This window comes from Tupaia chinensis, unplaced genomic scaffold (genome assembly GCF_000334495.1).
Source record: "Tupaia chinensis unplaced genomic scaffold, TupChi_1.0 Scaffold149011_1, whole genome shotgun sequence".
Taxonomy (NCBI): Eukaryota; Metazoa; Chordata; class Mammalia; order Scandentia; family Tupaiidae; genus Tupaia; species Tupaia belangeri.
Genome location: NW_006208857.1, coordinates 1,286,149 through 1,294,225, shown reverse-complemented (window position 1 = coordinate 1,294,225; position 8,077 = coordinate 1,286,149).

Here is an 8,077-nt window from a genome sequence, read left to right as displayed (position 1 = left end):
TTGCTGGCGAGCACATGTGTCCTATAGTAAAAAAAAAAAAAGAAAAAAATTTTTAAAAAGAAAATATATCTCATAATATATTAGAAGAAAACTTTCCAAATTTAGAGAGGTATGTGGGCATCCAAATCGAGGAGATACAAAGGACACCAAATAGATACAAGAAGATCTCTCCAAGGCAGATCATAGACAAACTGGCGAAAATCAAAGACAAAAACAATGTTTTAAAAATGGCAAGAGAGAAATGTCAGGTTACTTACAAAGGTTACCCCATTAGACTAACACCATATATCTCAACTGAAACAATGCAGGCAAGAGAAGAATAGGAAGACATATTTAAAACTCTGAAAGAAAAGCAATTTCAGCCAAGAGTACTATACCCAGCAAGATTATCTTTCAAATGGAAAAGAGAAATAAAGTCATTCCCAGATAAACAAAGGCTGAAAGAATTCACCATAATGAAACCAGCTCTTCAGGAAATTCTTAAGGGACTACTACACCAAGAAAGCTAAAGGGAGACAAATAGAAGTAACAGAACACAAAGCAACTAGGAAAAAAGGGTAAGTCCACACATATTTAATAACACTGAATGCAGATTCAACTATTTTATACACGAGCAGGTTTAAATACAAATTCGCCAATTGTCTGAGAGTTGTCTCCACAGGTCTTTATTTATGTATTTATTATAACCATTGCTCATTGTATAAAACTAGATGATAGAGAAAAAGCCTAAAATGTTACAAGTAACTGAATTTTTCTTTGGAATGAATTTTTTAAAGGCTAAAATCAAGAGCTCTGTAATTTCTATAAATCACCAAATCATGACTTTACCATGTCTTCACTTTTAAACATCTCTTTCCGAATTTGTTTCATCTTTGCTTTTTTGAGGACTTATTTCTTTATGCACAGTACAGTACTATGGTCTTACAAGAACTCCGTGTGTGAGTGAAAGTGTTCTTTTTCTCTCTCTTCCTAATGAACAATTATACCTATCTCTAACTGGACCAATGATTGATACTCACAGATTTTTTTCAGATTATAAATGGTTATCTCCTACAGTCCTCTACATGGAAATGACAAATTCTTCTTTCACTGGCTATATTATCTTTGTTCATTCATGAGATCGTTCATTGCCTGATTTTTAATCAATATTTTTTATATCTGTATCTCACTGTAAAGAACATCGTAGACTAAAACACAACAAAACCCTGGCTTTTGACAGGAAGTGGATGAATATGGAAAACTTACTGCTGAGTGAAGCAAGCCATGCTATGAAGGAGAGGCATTGTATGTCCCCACTTAATATATACCGAGTGTCTGCACTCTATGACTGAAACTAATTGTCTAAAGGACATAGAAATGCAGTATATAGATGTAAATACCAGATATAGTGTGTGTGAAAGAGGAGGGTCTGAGGAAGGACATTTGGGGGAGAGACAGGGAGGAAAAGCATTAATGGCACAAAGAGGTGTGGTATTATCTGTTGAAGATGTTCCGTGGTCTTATTGACGGTGCTGGGGAGAGGTGTTCACCTGCTGAAATATCCATTTTGTAAGATAAATAATAATGTGATTGAATGTATGGAAGAAAATAAAATGAAAAAAGAAATAAAAAATTAAATTAAAAAAATAAATAAATAAATAAATAAAATGAAAATAAAAATGGAAAAAGAAAAAGAACATCGTAGACAATTTAGCGCATACTTAAGAAATAGCCAGTGCAGCAGGTTTATGTTATGTTCACAATATAAAATAAAGATAAATATTGAAGGTGATGCTTATATTTATAGCCTTAATTTGTTTATTACACACAGTATACCCACTTTTTTAAGTTAAAAAAAGTTTAAAGACTTGTTTTATTTAACTTTATTATTATTATTTTCCAGTCTGATCAGAGAGAGACAGAGAGGAAAAAGGAAAAAGCAAGCCACCAGGTCTGGGACTCAAACCACAGTCAGCCATGTGGGAGTCCAGCCCTTTTAACCACCAGGCCACCTGCCAGCCCCATTTTAAACATTTTTATTAAAGTATAAGGTACATACAGGACAGTATCTAGACAATAAGTCTAAAGTCTGATGAATGTTTGTATTCCAAACATTCTCATATTAAGGCTTGTGAAAATTCAAGCATCTTATGCTTTTCCTTTTTGCCCCTACTTTTTATTTATAAATATATTTATTTATATTTACATTCAATCACTGTACATCTTTACAGTGTAAAACATGGCTTTTCCCAGCATGAATATAGTATGTATTAGTCAAGTCAAAGACATTACCATATGTTATTATCCACAGACAACATTTGATTTTCATATCTATTAAATGTTTTGTTTGTTTTATCCCTGATCCCCTCTCTTCTACCCCTTCTTATCCTCCTCCACCTTTACTGTCTCTGCCGTTGGCTTCCCTGCTAGTATACCTTCCAATCTTTCGGTTTCGGTGAAGACATTTGGTATATGTTAAGCAGGGACATACAATGCCTGTCTTTCATAGTCTGGCTTGATTTGCTTAGCATTAAGTCTTCCATATTCATCTACTGTCTATCAAATGTCATGGTCTCATTGTTCTTTTACGGCTGAGTAGTATTCCACAGTGTACACGTACCACATTTTTTCAATCCACTCATCTGTTCTTGGATATCTGGGTTGATGCCATGTCCCAGCTAATGTGATTAATGTTACTACAAACATACATGTGCAAGTGTTTTTCCAGCTGAGGGTATACCTATCCTTTGGGTAGATACTTAAGAGTGGAATTACCAGATAGTATGGTAGTTCTGTTTGTAGATTTCTGAGGACCCTCCACATTGTTCTCCACAGTGGCTGTGCTTAACATTCCCACCAATAGTGTGGGAGGGCTCCCTTTTCTCCACAACCTCGCCAGCACTTATCATTCTTTATTTTTAATCTTAACCATTCTGAGTACGGTTAAGTGGTATCTATATATGTGCTTATAAAGATCATTCTGTACTCTACAAAGATGTATAATGGTTATATGTAAATCTTAAATTATGATAAATATTTAAAGAGATTTACAAAAAGAATACACATAAAAATAAGTACTGGTTATTGAGAGAGGATAAGATTAACAGGGGACAAGCTCGCCTGAGTGTGTGTGTGTGTGTGTGTGTGTGTGTGTTTGTGTGTGGTTGTTATTATGAAGGTATCTAAACACACAAAAGAGACTACATTATGAATTCCATACACATAGCACCCAATATCAACAATTACTATCATTTTGTCATTCTGTTTCCTTTATCTTCCTGCTTATTGGGAAGGAGGCTTAAAAACCCCAGACATCGGGACCAGCAGTTAGCATAATGGCTATGTCACTAGATTCCCATGTAGTCGACCGCAGTTCGCATCCCAGACCCAGTGGCTTAAAACTCACGCCGGGCGCGTGTGCGTGCGTGCCCAAGATCCCAAGAGGAGAATGGAGGAGAAGGGATTGCGGCGTGGCCATCCCCCGTGGGGGGTGATTTCTCGCTTTCTGTCTCTCTGTCTCTGTCTGGTGAGCACGCATGCCCTATAGCAAAAACAATCTCTCAAAAAAAAAAAACCAGACATCATTCTATCCATACAAATTTCAATATTTATCTCTAATAAATGGGGTTTTTCTCAAAACATAACCACAAGGCCATTATCATGCTTAATAACACTATCAATATTTCCTTAACATTGTCCAATACTTAGTTTATATTTAAGTATAATTTCTTGCAAAACTTTTTTTAAAAAGAGTCAGGCTTGGGACCAGCAGTTAGCGTAATGGCTATGTCGCTGGACTCCCACGTAGTCGACCACGGTTTGCATCATGGACCCGGTGGCTTAAAACTCACTTAAAACTCACGCCAGACGCGTATGCGTGCGTGCCCAAGATCCCGAGAGGAGACTGGAGGAGAAGGGATTGCGGCGTGGCCATCCTCCCTGGTGGGTGATTTCTCACTTTCTGTCTCTCTGTCTCTCTCTGTCTGGCGAGTGCACGCGCCCTATAGCAAAAACCTCTCCAAAAATAAAAAAAGAGTCAGGCTTCAGGGCCAGCAGGTGGTGTGGTAGTTGAGATGCTGGGCTCCCACGTGGTCAACCACAGGTCGAGTCTCCAACCTGGCAGTTTGCTTTATCACTTTCTCTCTTTCTCATTCTGGTCAAACTTTAAAAATAATAGTGATGAATAAAATTAAATGAAAATAAGTCTTTAAAGAAAAAAAAAGAATCAGGCTTCAAACAAAGCCCACACATTGCATTTGGTTGATATGACTCTTAAGTCTCTCTTATACATTAAGTTTCCAAGAGGGACAATTTCCCTCTCTACTCATATCTTTAGTTTTTCAAGTATGTAAATAAATAATCAATTTAAAAATGAGGTTTGGGGGCCGGCTGGGGGCATGGTGGTTAAGGTGATTGGGTTCCAGGTGCCCAGCTGCGTGGTTCGAGCCCCTGACTTGGACTTGGAAAACACACCAGGTGTATGTACTGTGTGCCCAAAATCCTGCTGGGGGAATGGAGAAGAAGGAATTGAGATGTGGCCACCCTGCTGTCGGGGAGTGTACTCTCTCCCTTCTCTTTCTCTCTCCCTCTCTGTCCCTCCTCAGCAAGCACATGCTCTCTAGAGCAAATTTACATTTAGAAGCAAGTATCATTCCAATGCTTCAAGGAAGGTTAGGCTCCCAAAGTGCCCTCCCAAGGGTAGTGGCTGAGGGGAAGCCCCGATCATCAAGGTGGCTGGTGGGGTCCGGGGCCCCGGGATCTGGCTTCCTATCTGGTTGGCAGAGGTGGGTGGGAAGTGGGTGAGGAAGCCAGTGAAGCAATCTACCCTGGCGTGGCCAGAGGAAAGTCCCCGAAGCTGGGGATGCTATAGTCACTCCGCATGTGTAGGGCGAGGAGAAACCACAGGAAACCCATCACCTACCAAGCTGGGCTGCCCACATGTCAGGCCGGATCACACTCCACCTAGAAACTGGAGAGGGTGCAAGTAAAATGGAAGTCAAGAACCTCCAGGCCTCCTTCCAAGTCTGCCACCGGCTGCCTGCACTGTCCCGAGACAGCCGCTGCCCTGCTAAGCCACCACAGCTGAGAGTGCATATCACTCTACTCACACGCAGAAGGGCATATAAAAAACAGCCGACAGTTAGATGAGACGCTAGGTGCATGTGTGTGCTGTTAACCTCAATCCCATGTTGCTAATAGCCAGATCCTAAAACCCCAGTCCTAGGGCTAGCAGGTGGCACAAGTTTAAGGCACTGGATCCCACATGGCCAACTGAGCAGGTCAAGTCCCAGACCCAGTGGCTTGAAAATCATGCCAGGCACATGTGTGTGTGTGTGTGTGCCCCAGATCCCAAGAGGAGAATGGAGGAGAAGGAACTGCAGCATGGTCATCCTCCCTGGGGGGGAGGGAGGGTGATTTCTGTCTCTCTCTGTCTCTCTCTCTCTGTCTCTCTCTCTCTCTCTCTCGCAAGCACAGAAGCACAGACACCCTATAAGCAAAACCAACACAACAAGAAGCAGTCCTGCCAAGTTCCAACATTATTCCTCATGGGAAGGTGGCGGGGAGGGGTTGCTACAAAATAAATAGGCATTTGCTGTAAACAGGAACGTTATTTGAGACAGAACGTGAGACAGAGTGAAAGGTAGGCAGGCAGAAAAGGAGCCCAGTGAGTGCAGAGAATGAAAAGGAACGCAGAATCCCAAACGCAATGTGGGAGCCCGGGTTGGACTTGGAAGCAGAAAGAGTACTGGTGGAAAACTGGGGAACTCGGAATAAAGTCACAGTCTCGTTAATTGTATGGTACTCGTGTAGCAAAATAAACCAATCAATAAAAAGCATATTAAGGAAGACAACCGGAGGGAAAGCATGAAAAGCAGGGTGAGGCAGCTGGGGCGCCTAAGATGCCGAACTGGGGGATGTGGTTAACAGCCACAGCCGGGGCTGGATCCCAACCCGCGCCACGCAGTGGGGTTCGGGCGTCCTTTTTGTCCACAGACAGTGACTCCCCCCACACACACACTTCCCATAGCCACAGGGGGACGTAAGTGACGTCGGCTTCTCATGGTCAGGTTAACCTAGGGATTTCTCCCCTGCCCGTATCTGCCTGCGCCCTCGCACGTGCCCATCCGTCCTTCTCGAGGATTCTGGGTCCAGCACACCCACACACAGCTGGGGGTGGCAGGGGCCCTGCCTCGGGAGCTTACAGCTTGGGCAACAGCAGCCCAGTGTCACAGGCAGTGCAGAGAAACCGTCAGCAGGATAGCTCTAGTGACTTCCGTTGCCCTTTGACAGAACTTCTCAGGGCTCCTCTAAGTTCTGTGGCAATGGGAAGCAGCCCACGGCTGAACCCCACGCCCACCCGCAGGCTCCCAGCGCGGCCCCGCCCACCAGGCCTAAGGGGCAGCTGCTCTGGAGCAGGCCCACTTTGTGCTCCTGGTCTCACTTCCGCATGCATTCGGCCCTGCAGCCTGCCCTCGCCCTGCTCTGCCCTGGCTGCTTTGCCGTCCACCGTGGCGTCCACCACATCACGCAGCTGCAGCTGGGAGAACGCCTTGCGAGCAGGACCAGGGCCAGGCGTCTCCCGGCAGCCCACAGACCGTCCTGTAGGAGGTGCTCAGTAAACGGGTAGCAAACGGGACACGCACACTGGGCAGCGCCGCACAGAGCCCAGGACTCGAGGCTGGGGCCACTTAGCAGTTTGTGACAATCCGGTCCACTGCCCCATCCCCTGAGAGTAAATAAAACTTGGGTCCTAGCACCCTGACCTTAACAAGTGCTTCCAGGTGTGGTGATTAAGGTGGCTGGACTCGCACATGGCTGACCGTGGTTTGAGTCCCAGACCTGGCGGCTTGCTTTCTCACTTTCCTTCTCTCTTTTTCTGTCTCTCTCTAGTCAACGTCAACAAAATTTTATAAAAGGTAAAATAATGACAATGAATAAAATAAAATAAAATAATTCTTAAAAAAAAAAAAAAAAAAAAAAAACCTCCTTAAAAAAAAAACAAAAAACACTTCCAAGTTCTCATCTGACGCTTACCACCCTGAGGTAGGAATTTTTAAAGACAAGGAAATGGAGCCTCAGGTTGTCACTGCTCTCGGGTGAGCACGCCCTGGGGCTCGGACCTGAGCCTTCTAATTTCTTTCTCTTTTTTTTAAGATCCTTTTTCTCTCTTTGCGATACAGTGCGTGCGTGTGAACACGTGTGTACGTGTGAAAGCGTGTGTATGTATGCACACGGACTGGCCACTCCATGCTGCTCGTTCTCCTGTGCTCCAGCCCATCGGATCTTAGACACTTGCATGGATACCCAGCGTGTTCCAAGTGAACCAGGCAAGGGACTCGAACCGTGGTCGCCGTGTGGGAGCTGGCTTCTCCTGAGCAGTGCGGTCCCAGTGCACCAGGAGCTGGCCTAGCCTTCCGGTTCCAAGCGCCATGCTATGATCCTACAGCTTCCTGCTCTCGATGCAGGAAACACACGCCACCCCAGAGCCCCTGAATCCAGAACCACTGCCTAGGACAGAAGTCAGCAGCCCTGGGGTAGGACGACGTTGCCGCTGCTCCCTGGGCTGCCGTTGCCTCACATGGAGTGAAGGACAGCGCAGCAGGACACCTGCAGTCCTCACCCCGCGTGGGAGGTAAAGCGCAGCAGTCCTCTGGGCCAGCAGGTGCACGTGGCCGACTGCAGTTCTAGTCCCGGGCCCAGTGGCTTGAAAATAACACCAGGCACACATGCACATGTGCCCCAAATCCTAAGAGAACAGAGGAGAAGGGGTTGCAACATGGCCATTGCCCCCACTGGGGGGAGATTTCTCACTTTCCCTCTCTCTGTCTCTGCTTCTCTCTCTCTGGCAAGTGCACATGCACTATAGCAAAAAAAAAAAAAAAAAGAGCAACCGTCCTCCCACCATGTAGCGGTGGAAGGGAGGATCAAGATCGGCAGGAACAAAAAGCAAGCTCACCACCTGTCATCAGCCCCGAAGACTGAGTGGGCCTGCTGGCAGCTCCATCAGGATGGTGCGACCCCTGGGAGGTCACCTGCAGCCACTTCCCCCAGCTCCAAGCAGAGGGCAAAAACCTGCAAAGAGTAGTGCGGACAGTGA